Genomic DNA, 15,294 nt, shown 5'->3' with positions numbered 1-15,294 from the left:
GCCTGGCATAAGTCTGTTTTTATACAACAAACTAATGACTAGCATCTCTGTGATAGCAGTAAGTCCCAGAACATGGGTCTTCTTTTTTTTTTTTTTTTTGAGGTGGAGTTTCGCTCTTGTTGCCCAGCTGGAGTGCAATGGCACGATCTCAACTCACTGCAACCTCTGCCTCCTGGGTTCAAGCGATTCTCCTGCCTCAGCCTCCCAAGTAGTTGGGATTATAGGTATGCACTACCATGCCTGGCTGATTTTGTATTTTTTTTTTTTTTAGTAGAGACAGGGTTTCACCACGTTGGTCAGGCTGGTCTTGAACTCTTGACCTCAGGTGATCTGCCCACCTCAACCTCCCAAAGTCCTGGGATTACAGGTGTGAGCCACCAGTCCCAGCCCGGTCTTCTTTTTCATCTCTCTGAAGCTTGTGCTTTTGCTTCTTAGAGGAGAGCCCCAGTTAGGAGCTGGCGCTTTTTTCTCATCCTGCATGTTGCAACTCAGAAAAGAATAATTGAACCAGGCACGAGAGAGAAGTGCTTTTGGTGGATGGGGGATGGCAGTTTTGGCAAAGTGTAGACGTGTTCATTTTTCTTTTCTTCAAGCTCAGGTGAGGAAACCGAGGTAGGTTGTGAGATAGTGTGAAGTGTATGTATTCCTCACTAGGGCCCCCACGGGGGCGGAAGGCAGGAGCTGAACTCCTCCCTGGAGTTCAGAGCTGGGGTTGATTGCACGGAGTGAGGATTCTTGGTAAGTGTAGAGTCCAGGCTCTACCCTTGACAATTGCTCCTTCTCTTCTTTGTACCTTTTACTTGTATTGCTTCTACCACATCGTAAACAGTTTATTATATTTCCATTCAATTAAACCCAGGTTTATTGAACTAGATTCAGTGATAGGTACAAGGGACATTGAAATGAATCAGACACTAGTCCTCGTGGGACTCATGAACTAGGGGGAGAGACTGACAGACTGACAGCCCAGAAAACTCAGTATCTAAGTGTCCCTATAATAAGACACACAGGGGCTAAGAGAGCACAGAGATGGGGCTTCTCGCCAGCTATGAGAGGTCATGACGACTTGGGGAACAGTTAGTTCAGTGTGACTGGAGCTGAGTGTCTTAGTTCAGGCTGCTATTAGCAAATTACTATGGACTGGGTGGCTTAGAAAACAGAGATTGATTTCTCACATTTTTGGGGACTGAAAATCCAAGGTCAGGCTGGCAGCATGGTCAGGTTCTGCCAAGGTTCCTCTTCCAGGTTGCAGACTACCAACTTTCTGTTGTAGCCTCTCACATGGCAGAGAGAGGGTGGGAGAGAGTTCTCTGGGTTCCCCCGACTTTTTTTGAGAACAGAGTCTCTCTCTGACGCCCAGGCTGGAGTGCATTGGTGCTATCTCAGCTCACTGCAACCTCTGCCTCCTGGGTTCGAGCGATTCTTTGCCTCAGCTTCCCAAGTAGCTGGGACTACAGGCACACACCACTGCCCTTGGCTAATTTTTGCAGTCACAGGGTTTTGCCGTGTTGGCCAGGCTGGTCTCGAACTCCTGATCTCATTATCCACCCGCCTCAGCCTCCCAAAGTGCTTGGATTACAGGCATGAGTGCTGATTCATTTCTTTCTATACTTCTTTGCCCATTAAAGCCCTTTTCCCTGCACGCAGTTAACAACAATAAAGACACAGTCAGCATCAAGCAGATCAAGGGACTGAATAATAGGAGGCCTGACTGAAGTTTTGTTGCTCTCAGTTCTTACTGCTTGATGATGACGTTGTTTGAGTGCTTACAATGTTCAAAGCAGCTTCGTAAGAATTACATAAGATAGATACTATCATTATCTTTTTTTACATATGGGAAAACTGAGGCTTGGAGACATTAAGTATTTTCCCCCAAGGTCACACAGGTAGTGGTGGAACCCATTCCCTTATCCTTATAATGTAATGATGATTAGCATTATGTTTTTATTGTAATTGTCATTATCATTATTAAATTTATGGATCAAACATTTATCCTAGGTCCGAGCTGTGTACCTCTGAATCCAAGATCCCATTGTAACTTTACAACAGCTCTAGGAGGCTGGCATGATTCCTACAGCCCAAACATTCTGCAGCTTTTCATTCTGAATCTGGTCATTTTGCATAACTCCACATTGCCTGTTTATTGTAAAATCAACTTGTAAGGAAATAAAAAGCACTAGTAATATAACCCTGGATCTATATGACTTCCACATCACCTGTTTGCTTTTACATCCTCCCTTCCTGTAGTGATCCATATGTGTTTAGATTTTGATTACAGGTATATGTTCATTTTTAAATATAGGTACAATCTGTACAATGTTATATCCTTCCTTTATCACTTAACATTATTTTTTATTCTATATTAGCATGTTTTTGCTTTCCATTTCTTTTCTTTTTTTTTTCTTTTGAGACGGAGTTTCACTTTCGTTGCCCAGGTTGGAGTGCAATGGTGCAATCTTGGCTCACTGCAACATCCGCTTCCCAAGTTCAAGTGATTCTCCTGCCTCGGCCTCCTGAGTAGCTGGAATTACAGGTGCCTGCCACCATGCCCAGCTAATTTTTTGTATTTTTAGTAGAGAAGGGGTTTTGCTATGTGAAACCAGGCTGGTTTTGAACTCCTGACCTCGTGATCCGCCCGCCTTGGCCTCCCAAAGTGCTGGGATTACAGGCATGAGCCATCACACCTGGCCTATATTGGGACATTTTTCTAATACTTTATAATTTTCTCTGGCTGTAGTAGCTACCTTGTGGATATGCTATTATTCACTCACTTAAAGACGGCTATTTTTTGAACATTTTAGATTATGGTGACTATCTATGCCTATGGTATTTTGAAAATTTCTTCTGAGTTGACTTCTCGGAATAAATTGTCAGGAGAGGAGTTATTAAGTTAAAATGTAGTCAACATGTATTCGTTGAGCACCTGTTTGCTCCAGGCTATGCTCAGGAGCTGGAGGCACAACTATGAATGGGACAAACATGACTCCAGTTCTCCTCAAGCTTACATTGCTCTGGGGGAGACAGAGACCAAAGGGATAAGCAAATAAACAAACAAAATAATTATGGGCCTGGTGCAGTGGCTTGCACCTGTAATCCCAGCACTTTGGGAGGCTGAGGCAAGAGGATCACTGAAGCCCAGGAGTTCAAGACCAGTCTGGGCAGCATAGTGAGATCCTGTCTCTACAGAAGATTAAAAAATCAGCTGGGCATGGTGGTGAATACCTGTGGTCCCACCTACTCGGGAGGCTGAGGTGGGAGGACTGCTTGAGCCAGGAGGTCAAGGCTGCAGTGAACCATGTTGATGCCACTGCACTCCAGCCTAGGCAACAGAGCGAGACCCTGTCTCAAAACAAAAACAAAAATACCCACAAAAACAAAATCAAAATAATTATGCATTGTGATAGTGCTGTGAAAAGATAAACAAAGTGATGGGATAGAAAATAATGGGGGAGTCCACTTGGATAGCTTTCCTGGCAGCCACTCCGAGAAAGGGTCATTTGAACTGAGACCCAGAGAATGAGAATGAACTGGCCATTCAGAGTGATCCCCCGAGAGAGAGAGCTCACGTGCAAAATGGGCACCTGAACATATGGAGTGGGCTTGATCTGTGAGCAGTGTACAGTATACAGATAGCCACACGTTTTAGTGTAATCACTTGCTCGAAAAATCTGGATTCTGTTCAGTGAAATTATTTAATTCTTCTGACTCCTGTGTGGCCTCCTGATGCGTTTCTCTGTTTTCACTTTTGTCCCTCTTCAATCAATTTGCCACTCAGCAGCCAGCATAACTGTGTAAGTGTGGCTCATGCATGAGCTGCAAGTTTGAGAAACCCCATAGTAACCCTGTCTCAAAAAATTTTTACAAAATTGCATTTAATGGCTTACATAGCTGAAAAGTCTGGGTACATCTGGATCCAAAGGGTCAAATAATAGCTCAGGACTTTCTCAGCTCTGCTTGCCTCTGGGACTTACTCTTAGGCATGCTGTCCCCCTGCTGTGTTAAGATGGGCACTAGCAGCTCAGTTTGCATCTTTACCAACAGTTCTGGCTGAAGTCTTATTTATTGGCCTGGTTGAGCAACATGCTGGGAGTGGGTTGGTGAATTGGTTGGGATGATGGAGAGGCAGGGGGAGGCGGTAATCAATTAGCCAAGCATGGATTTCTGGTACTGCAGAGGGAAGTCAATACCATCCAAGCCTCATAGGATGAAAGTAGTGGAAGGGTAATTATTGAAAAGAAAATAGCATTCTACTGCGAGAAGAAGGGGTGGAATGCTGGGCAGGCAAATGAAAGATGATCTCCATCATCATCTCCACCTCTGTCTCCATCTCCACTTACATTTACCTCCGTATCTACAGAGACATTCTCCTCTCTCACTCATTACACTGTAGCCACACTGGCTTCCCTTCTCATCCTGGAAGCCCTGAACTCCTGTCTGTCTCCAACACTTGGCACATGTTCCTTCTCTCTGCTTGGATTGCTCTTGGAATGACCCTTCAGCTCTTAGCTCAAATGACTTTTTCTCAGAAGCTTCCTTGGCTGTCTTTCCCTGGCTGTCCATTCAGGTGGGACTACTTCAATTAATTTCTTTCTTTCTAAGAAACAGGATCTTTTTATTGGCCAGGCTGGTCTTGAACTCCTGGGCTCAAATGATCCTCCCACCTCATCCTCCTGAGTAGCTGGGACTACAGGCATACACCACTGTTCATGATCCCCAATTAATTTCTATTCCATCACCTTGTCTGTCTCTTTGTTTGCCCCTTTGGTCTCTGTCTCTCCCACCAGTAGGTAAGCTTGGAGAGGATAGGAACTGTGCCTGTCCTGTTCCTTGTGGTTTCTCTAGCTCCTCAGACACCTGGAACATAACAGGTGCTATGTGTAGAGTAAATATGTATAGAGTAACAGAATGAATAGATGGACATTAGTGTCTTCAGTCTTCCTGGGTTGTGATGAAGTCACTTGCTTAAATAGTATAGGTTTAGACCAGGGTCCCAAACCCAGAGACCAGAAGCCACCAGAGCCTAAGCTTTGTTCTTGTTGTTGCTGAGACAGTGTATTAGGGTTTCCTAGAGGGACAGAATATATATATATATATATATATATATATATATATATATATATTAATTAAGCATTAACTTACATGATCACAAGGTCCCACAATAGGTTGTCTGCAAACTTGAGGAGCAAGGAGTGCAGTCCGAGTCTCAAAACTGAAGAACTTGGAGTCTGATGTTTGAGGGCAGGAAGCATTCAGCAAGGGAGAAAGATGTAGGCTAGGAGGCTAGTCAGTCTCACGTTTTCGTGTTTTTCTGCCTGCTTTAGATTTGCTGTCAGCTGATTAGATTATGCCCATCAGATTAAGGGTGGGTCTGTCTTCCCCAGCCCACTGACTCAAATGTTAATCTCTTTTGGCAACACCCTCACAGACACACCCAGGACCAATACTTCGCATCCTTCAATTCAATCAAATTGACACTCAGCATTAACCATCACAGACAGAGTCTTGTTCTGTCGCCCAGGCTGGAGTGCAGTGGCATGATCTCTGCTCACTGCAACTGGCACTTCCAGATTCAAGCCATTCTCTTGCCTCAGCATCCCAAGTAGCTAATTTTTTGTAATTTTAGTACAGATGGGGTTTCACCATGTTGCCCAGGCTGGTCTTGAACTCCTGGCCTCAGGCGATCTGCCCACTTCGGCCTCCCAAAGTGCTGGGATTATAGGCGTGAACCACTGTGCTTGGCCCAGAGCTCAAGCTTTGACTTCAGAAGTTTTAGTTCCTAGCTTTGTTTTTTTTCCTACCGTGAACAAGCCAGTAGACCTTTCCTCTGCTTCAGTTTTTTCCCTAGCATTAGGGCAAAGATCCTTGCCTCCTGGGAGTAGGGGGAGTGGTGGGAATCAAAAGTGATGTGAGATGCGTCTGGGTTTTATAATCTGAAGGGTGTTGTGCTAGGGCTTGTTATTGCCAGTAGATGGCTAAACCGTCTGGGGGTGGTATCCCAAGCCACCCCTACTTTGTCACTCTTTCCCCTCTCCCTTCCTTGCCTGTCTGGTTTCTAGCTCTCTTATATCCTTATATATTAATCAGTTTATTTGCCAAATATTCACTGAGTGGCTGCACTATCCCTGCCCCAGTGCTAGGTGCTGGGTTATGGTGGTGAGCAAGTCTTGTTTGGGGAGTTGTAGGGGTGTATTTGTATGTGTGTGTGTGTGTTTGCACCTGTGCATGTGTGCAGTAGGGAGAGCAGAGACAGGAATGAAGGACCCCTTCCCAACCCCAGCAACCTGTTGTCTTTTTTTTTTTTTTTTGAGACAGAGTCTCACTCTGTTGTCTAGGCTGGAGTGCAGTGACGTGATCTTGGCTAACCTCCACCTCCTGGGTTCAAGCGATTCTCATGCCTCGGCCTCCGGAGCAGCTGGGGTGGCAGGCGTGTGCTGCCATGTCCTGCTAATTTTTGTATTTTTAGTGGAGATGGGGTCTTACCATGTTGCCCAAGCTCATCTCAAGCTCCTGGCCTCAAGTGATCTATCCACCTCGGCCTCCAAAAGTGCTGGGATTACAGGCATGAGCTACTACATATGGCTAATTTTTGTATTTTTAGTAGAGACAGAGTTTTGCCATGTTGGTCAGGCTGGTCTCGAACTCCTGGCCTTATGTGGTCTGCCTGCCTTGGCCTCCCAAAGTGCTGGGATTACAGGCATGAGCCACTTCGCCTGGCCATGAGGTCTTCTCACAGATTATTCTGCCTGTTTATTTGCAAAAAGGTGGGGACCCCTGGCTTTCAATGATAATCGTGTGTGTGAAGATCTGGCAGGTCATCAACTGTAATTTTTTTTTAATTAAAAAATTAAGATGATCTTCAAAGGCACAGAATTAAAAACACCAGGAATGAAAATCACTAGGTTTCTCATTTGGTGTGGACACAATGGTTTGCTTCCTCTGATTTCTCCCCAGAGGCCCAGGGTGTGGAGCAACCTCAGGCCAGCCCGCTCGGCTCTTCCTCATTTGGCTAGGGTGCTTGCTGAGTGTGAAGCCTTCTTCCAAGGCTCTTCATGTGAACAAACTGCACGCAGCCCTTGATTTCGTCACTGCCTGCAAGGGCTCAGGACCCTCCAAGCGTGCTTTTCATCTGGGAAATCTTTATTCTTTTATACTCTTCTGTCTGTCATCAGGATTGGGGCCTGATAACATAGTTCGAAACACTCTAGAGGTTTTGTCAAATGCCGCTTTAGCTTTCTGGTGAAGACTCAAAGAATATATGCCTGGCTGAGGCTGGCACATTTATCCTTTTGGCCATTTTGGTAATTGGCTTTTGGGGAAGTGTGCTCCCTGTAGGGGCCTCTCTGAAACCTCCATACTAAGGCGTGGATGGGAAAAACAAAAACCTTCCCAGAGCAAGCTGAAGGGTGAGAAAGAAATAACTTTTTTTTTTTTTTTAAGACAGAGTCTCGCTTGGTTGCCCAGGCTGAAGTGCAGTGGCGTGATCTCGGCTCAGTGCAATCTCTGCCTCCCAGGTTCAAACGATTCTCCTGCCTCAGGAGTAGCTGGGATTACAGCCATGCACCACCACCCCTGGCTAATTTTTGTAGTTTTAGTAGAGATGGGGTTTTGCCATATCGGCCAGGCTGGTCTCGAACTCCTGACCTCAGGTGATCCGCCCACCTCGGCCTCCCAGAGTGCTGGGATTACAGGCGCGAGCCACGGCTCCTGGCCAGAATAACATTTTTGTTCACCCCAGTCCTATTCTTTTCTGTCTGCTCCATTCACCCACATACCTTTTGGTGGCCATCATTAAAGGCAGAGGCTCTGCTTCTTTGGTTCAGGAATTATTTGCAGAAAACTTGCTTTGCCTTGGTTCTAGATTTGTTCAACATTGGGCCTTTGGCTGTAATTCCTATCTTCGGTCTTTCTCTTGCTCCTGCCCCTCATATTGACCAATTTATTTAGGTTCCCCTAGCTCAGTGCTTGGAGTTCCCTCAGGACCTGCCTTGGGCTCCATCCTACTGGCCTTCCATAGGGTTCTCCAGTTCCGGAAGTGCTCTGCAGGCCTCAGTCCCTAGCCTGGACTTGCTTAGTGGGTTCATCCAAGACTCAGACGCTTACCATGGACCCAGCACTGACCAGGCACCTGGAGGTTTGTTTGATCTGGTTGGCTCACACTGGGGGCAGCTTGTTCTTAGGATTCCTTTCCCTGAAACCCCAGAGGGCTTGATTCCCTACCCTTCATCCCCAACAGGTGTCCGGCATGCCTGTTGCCTGTGCTGAGGCAGTAAAACAATTCTTCAGTGCTATAAACTCAAGGGCTCACCTGTTGAAGGTCAGTGTGTTCAGAGATGTTTTTACAGCCAGTAAACATAGCACCCATTTACAGTGGAGCACATTGGGTTGTAAATTATTTCACCGATAGCACTGGCCCCTTATTGACAGAGAAATGGGGGAAATTACATAACCACTCTACATGGTGAGAAAATGCAGTTCTGGTGATACCCATGGACTGCCTATATCATTCTACTGATGAATTATTTCTTTTCTTTCCCCACCCCCAGCCTGTTATTTAACACTGGATTTTGGCTACAGACCCAAGCCACATTTTCTCAGTTTTTTTTTTTTTCTCTCTGCTAGTACTATGGCCTTTGAGAGGCATTCATTTTGCCTAAGCTGGCTATGTGAAGGGTGTCTCCTAGATGTGAGACTCTCTATCATTGACAACTAGTGAACTTTGGGACTTAAAGGTATTTCAGGAGTTGATGGGGACTACTCATGTGCTGTCTTCTGCTTTGGGATGACTTCTAGGAGCCCTGGCCACTGCTACCATGGGCAAAGACTGGGTGTTCCTGCCCCATGACTATGCAGAAGGAAACCCCAAATCACCTGCTAGCAAGCATATTCTGTTGCTTGGCACCTTGTTCTTTATTCTGTTTGCCCTTTAAGCTGGGCCCAGGACACTGAAAACTTGGAGAAGGACTGAAAAATTACAGATCAGGGAACTGAGTGTCTGGTAGCTCCTGGGGAGTGGGGAGGCCATTGGATAGGAAGTCAGACACAGATTAGAAAACTGGAACTGCTATTGTCCAGCTAAGTTCACTCGAACACTTCATATCTCCCTGGGCCTCAGTTTCTTCATCTGTAAAATGGGCCTAACAGGGTCTACCTCGTAAGGGAAAGGTAAAATGAAAATGCCTGCAAAAGAGCCTGGCATGTCGTATCACAGACCACACAGGCTCTGAGCAAGCCGTCCAGGGCCACTCAGCAGTTCCTCCTTCTCTCCTCATCCTGAGAAGGACTGATGGGACTGAAGAAGACCCTGGACACTCTCTCAGGGTCCCAGTGCTTGTGAGGCTGGGCATGGTGTGACATGCCCTGGAGCGTGGGGCACTCACACATTGTGAATGGGCACCTGGCCAGCCAGCCCGCCACACTGTGCTTCAGTGGCTTAACAAGAGCCCTATCACAAATCTCCCCTGATCTTCCTGTGTTAGAGCTCTGCCTTACCCATGGTTTGGGTTGAATTGACCTGGGGGTTCAGGGCAAAGCCAGGCAGAGAGGAATGGAGAGCCACTGGGCCACCGAGTGCACAGGTGCTGGCCCTTCCAACTCAATCAGTCTCACAACCCTGGCGGAAGGCACCAGAGGCTTGTAAAAGACCAGGATGTTTCTACAGGCATTTGCAGTAAAGGGCTTTCCCCACTCCCAGACTTCAGTTCAAGACTGGTTTGGGTCTGGGAGTTTCTCAGTTTCCCTAATTCCTGAACAAACAAATCCATTTTGAGCTTCTGGCTGGATTCCCTCCACACACAGAGGAAGAGAGAAACTATGATCCACAAGCACCTGCCATATCATCCATGATAGCACACTGATCCTGACAGCAGCCCCCACCCCCAGGCTGGAGTGAATAACCCCCATGCAGAGGGACGAAGGCCCATGGAAGTGGACTGACTCCCGAGGTCGTGCAGTCAAGAGGTGGCAGCTGGTATCTGAACCAAGGACTTGAGCCCCCAAACCCTACACAACTTTACTGCTTCTGAGGCTATGAAGGAGAAAGATTGAAGCAGGGCCTGAGAAAAAGGCCTAGTGGATTAAGTGAGGAGGCTGGGGAGAGGAGGAAAAGGGAAATACATAAATAAATGCACACAGTTATTGCCTCATCAAGGCAAATGAAGTTTGCTCATGTGGTGGGAAATTGTGAAACTTGGCTATGAAAGCTTTATGTCAGATAGATTGTGAGGCCCACATGATGAGAGTTCTCCCACACACCTTTTTCTCTCCCAGCCTCTAATCAGAGATCTGGTTGGTGGTTCACGCTTTTCTACCCAGCTTGATCAGATTTATTGAAACAGCCATTTTTCTTATTCAACCACCTCTTCTTGGAAGTTCTGCAAACTTACGCAAGCCATCCAGCCACAGGAGACAAGGGGCAAAGTGACACACTCTGTAATTTTAGTGCCTCCTTCAGAGCCTCTTTGTTGGAAGAGTTATTGCCATCTCCATTGCTCAAACGAGGATGCAAGTGCAGAGAGTTTATGATATTCGTCCAAGGTCAAACAGCTGACAGTGGTGAAGCCAGACTTGGAGCTCAGCTCTGCCAGATTCTGGAACGCATCTCTTTCCGTAGTCCTTGTCTGAGCCCTGCTTAAAAATATGGCGTTCCCATGTATTCTCCAATTCAATTGTCATGATAACCTTAGAAATTCAGGTATTGTTGTTAGTGCCTCCATTTCACAGAGAGAAATTTCCTCAAGGAGGTTAAATGCTTTGACTGAGACCTCACAACTTTTGAGTGCATGGTAGAACTTGCACCTGAATTTCGTAGACTTCAACTTCTGATTTTTTTTATTATACTATATTTAAAGAGCAAAATCCCTCATCTTTCCATCTGCCCATCCATCCATCCATCCATCCTTCCATCCATCCATCCATCTTTCCTTCCATCCATCCACCCATCAGGCCATTCACTCATTCACCCACCTATCCATCCATCCACATCCATCCATCCACCCACCCACCCACCCACCCAATCATCTTTTCAGTGCCTACTTTGTAGCAGGTCCTATATTAGGTCTAGGTAGAGTCATATGGTCATGAAAACTTTCATTTGTCTCCAGAAGCCTGTAGCCTTTAAAAGAACAGATATCCAATTACATGATATAATGCTGAAATAAGCGTGGCAGTAGAAATATGTAGATTGAGGGAGACTAGGTCTGCCCAGTTGGTTGGGAGAGGTGGTGATACTCTGCCCCTGCTTGTTGAGTACTTTGTTTTGAAAAGCATGTTTTGCATGTATTTTTCAAAATCTCCTAATTGAATGAGGCACCTGCCTCTGTGGCATCCTTGTGGGCAGTGGTTGAGCAGGAAGTCATCCTCCATGCGAATTAGGTTAATTTGGTGAAAATGAAATGAATAGCTCTGTAATCTGGGGTGATGGAAATCCCAGGGGGCACAAAGCTAAAGTTGTGGCAGAAGCTGCTAATTGAATTGTGACCTTGGGTTCTAGCTGGTTACATAAACCATCTTCAGGTGAGAACTCACCAGAGCTTACCCAGCTGGCAGGGGCTGGGCTGCCTCTCCTCATTAGGATCCTGACTGCATTTCTGTAACTGCCCAGACTTGTTGAAAGGGCTCCTTTTCTTTTCCGGAGTTCGCATGTCCTAGGAGGTCCTAGGAGGACTCTGGGTGGACTTCAGTGACCTGTGAATCCTTTAAATTAGAAGCAAAATTCATGTACATGTATATGGTCCCTGAAAGAAGGGCTATAGCTTTAATCAGTTTCTCAAGATAGTCCCTGAGTGAAATAATGTAAATAACTAGTGACGTGGTTTCTTGTTCCCACCCAAGTAGAGTTTTGATTCAGTAAGTCAGGAGTGAGACCCAGGGCTCTTGATTTTGTCTTTAGATTTCCAGGCGATTCTAACGCTCAGTCAGTCTTGGGAACCACTGATTGAATTAGAACTGTACTCAAACTTTCATGAGCCTATGAAGCCCACGGGGAACTTGTTAACATGCAGATTCTGATTTGGTGGGACTGAGATGGGGCTGAAGATTCTGCGTTTCTAACCAGCTCCCAGGTGATTCTGCTGGTGGGTGAACCACGCTTTGAGTAGTAAGAACCTAAAGGCATGTTTGTGTTTGGGTCAGTCATAGGACACTGGTTAGATTCAAGACACATCTAATTCCTTTGTTTGGGATTGAGATTAAGCACTGAAGCCACTTCCATTTGAGGAACACTATTAGAGGGAAGTTAAGAGATTTAGGGAATGTTGAATACTTTATGGCCAAAAGTTCCATTTCCAGTCACAGTAGGGGTTGTATAAAGAGTAAGTATGAGATTAGACAGATTTAGGTGTCAATACTGGCCCCAATATTGATCACTTATTATTTGGAATGACATCAGCTATAATAACAGAAAGGTTGACTAACAGTGGCTTAAACCAATAGTTGCTTATTTTTTATGCATAACAATAAGTTATTCAGTAGTGTTGGAATCCTTGGGTCAACTGCCAATCACTGAGGACCAGGGCCATTTTGTTCTTCTGCTCCATGTCTCTAGTATGTTGCTCTTGCGGGAGAAAAGAACACTGTCAGCATCTTAGGCAGGAAGAAGGATATATTCATTGGAATAATGTTGCCTAGCCATCCCTAGCTGCAAGGAATGTTGGAAAAGAATTATGAACATTTCCAACTTCTATTCTGGAAAGCAGCAAGAGAGATTTGAGAAATGCTGTTAGGTCAGCTTATAATACTATCTTCTACATCGTGTGATTGTAGGCAATTTGCTGAATCTTTTCGAGCATCAGTTTTTTCATTTGTAAAATGGGAGAATAGTTCCTTCTAGCAGTGGTTCTCAAAGTGTGGTGTGTGGTTCCCAGACCAGCAGTAACAGCATCATCTCGAAGCCTGAGTACCACCCCGTACCTACAAAATCAGAAGCTCTGAGGGTGGAGCCCAGCAATCTGTGTTTCAACAAGCCTTCTAAGTGATTCTGATGTGCACTCAACTTTGAGAAACACTACCTTAAGGATTGCTGGGAAGACTAAGATGATTGCTTAAGGCATTCAACATTCAGAGAGTGCTAATAACACATAGCCTGGGAGTCCATATCTTAGACTAAGACAGTGTTGGAGTCTTTTTTTTTTTTTTTTTGAGACGGAGTCTCTCTCTGTCACCCAGGCTGGAATGCAGTAGTGTGATCTCAGCTCACTGCAGCCTCTGCCTCCCGGGTTCAAGCAATTCTCCTGCCTCAGCCTCCTGAGTAGCTGGGATTACAGGTGCGCGCCACTATGCCCAGCTAATTTTTGTATTTTTAGTAGAGACAGGGTTTCACCATGTTGGCCAGGCTGGTCTCGAACGTTGGAGTCCATTTTCTGAGTGCTGACTTGGAATAAGAAGTTTAGAAAATATTCAATAAAGAATTTCCAAGGTTTGTTCTGACTAATGTCCAATCCTCCAATCCCTAGGATCCTTTGGAGAGCTGCTCACTGCAGCCTCGACCTCCACCTGGGCTCAAGTGATCTTCCTGCCTCAGCCTTCTGACAAGGTAGGACTACAGGCATGTGCCACCATGCCTGGCTAATTACAATTTTTTTTTTTTTGTAGATACAGTGTTCTCACTATGTTGCCCAGGCTGATCTTAAACCCCTGAGCTCGATCAGTCCTCTAGCATTGGCCTTCTAAAGTGTTGGGATTACAGGCATGAGTCACCACACCTGGCCTTCTGTCATTATTGAGGCAGCCAGCATTCAGTTTCAGAAACGATCCCTATCTCAATATAATGGGAGAAGAGTGTGTAGAGAGACCATTGCCCTGCAGGGGCCAGGGGCCTTAAGGTAGCACATACACAGACCAGTGGGGGCCCAAGCAGGGTGGAAACCCCTCTTTTGGGGCAACCAAGGAAGCTTTTGCTGCATGGAAGCTTGAGTACTGAGCCGTTCACGTGCAGCTCCTGCTAGCAAATTCCCCCCTGGATCCTTGGAATCCAGGCCAGATAGAATGATGATGATGGTTAAATGTATGAATCACTGAGTCTGGCCAGGTCCTGCTTAAGTGCTAACTTATTTCATCTCATAGAATCTTCACATCAAACCTAGCAGAAAGGTATTATTATCATCTCTGAGTTACAAAATGGGAACTGAGCCACCAAATGGCTAAGTGGTTTGCCTAAGAACACAGAGCACTGGGCAGACAGAGGAACCAGGGGACTTAGGCCTTGCCAAGGAGGTGACAGTTGGACTGGCCTGGAGGGACTGGCCTGGAAAGAACATATACAGTATGGCCACAGGCGAGCCTGAGCAGGTAGACGATCCTCACCTTTCCCTGTGGCCAAGCACTGGCTCTGGGCAGGTGGGGAGGAGTAGTTGGGAGATGCCTGTCCCAGCGAGGACAGGCCAGTCCTAAAAGGGGCTTTTGTGTCCTGAGCCAAGAAGCTTGACTTTTGCCTCCTAAAAGACATTGACTCAGTCAGGAGAGCTTGAGAAATCTCTCTCCAGGAGGCTGTGGGAGGTAGATTTTCCTTGATTGGCCTGGTCTCCCTTCTGCCCTCAGGGTCTGACTTTCCCCCTTGATCTTCTCTTAACAAGTGGGTGGTTGTGACTCTCCTAGGGTTCCGGGATGGCCAAGGAGGCCCATCTCACCAGACCTGGCCCTGAGAAACTTCACCAGCAAGGCTTTCAAATCTGGTGCATATTGCTATGACATGAGTTCCCTTCCAGCAGGGCCTGCAGCTGCTCTGTCCTCCTGGATGGAGAATCTGACTCCAACTCAGCTTCCCAAACCACACACAATTCGAAGATGAGACTGGTCTTCCTCTGGGGGACCAGGGAGAAATGTGGTAATTTAGACTCTCAAAGACTCTTCCTAAAAAGCTGGGCTGTTAAGGAATCCACTCCAAGCGATCACCATCTGTGGCAGGCAGCTGGTGGAATAGACAGAACTGTTTTGACATCAGATGAACTAGAATTTGAATACTGGTTTAGTCCTGTCTAGCTGTAGGGATTTGAAGGGAAATACAGTTTTTCTTTCAGAAAACCAGGACAATAATATTATACTAGATTTGCGAGGTTAAAGATATAGAAAGTATAGACAGCTAGGAGGTGTTGGGAGATTGGGGCTTCTATTCTTTGTTTTGCATTATTATTCTTAGCAGAGCCACTTACAGGGTGTCTGCAGAAGCATCCCGTTCCTTGGCCCCAGAGTGAGAGTAGAGTTTATTAGGGTCTCCCTGGCTTTTGGGTCCACCCAGTTTCTTCTGCAGACAATGTTTGGACTGAACTTCACCCTCTGTACAATGAGGAAACCTGTTTTAAA

At 46.0% G+C, this 15,294-nt stretch overlaps 1 long non-coding RNA gene across 1 annotated transcript in view; it reads left to right on the top strand.

The window, feature by feature from the left end:
- Nucleotides 1-15,091, top strand: part of LOC129478306 (uncharacterized) — a 55,706-nt gene extending 40,615 nt beyond the window's left edge. Inside the window, exons 3-4 of the long non-coding RNA XR_008656387.2 lie at nucleotides 13,449-13,528; nucleotides 14,590-15,091. This is a non-coding gene — a long non-coding RNA (uncharacterized lncRNA). The remainder of the gene's footprint in view (nucleotides 1-13,448; nucleotides 13,529-14,589) is intronic.
- Nucleotides 15,092-15,294: the final 203 nt, after the last annotated feature.

The sequence above is a fragment of the Symphalangus syndactylus genome, chromosome 3, assembly GCF_028878055.3.
Source record: "Symphalangus syndactylus isolate Jambi chromosome 3, NHGRI_mSymSyn1-v2.1_pri, whole genome shotgun sequence".
Taxonomy (NCBI): domain Eukaryota; kingdom Metazoa; phylum Chordata; class Mammalia; order Primates; family Hylobatidae; genus Symphalangus; species Symphalangus syndactylus.
This window is presented reverse-complemented; position numbering and strand designations above follow the sequence as displayed.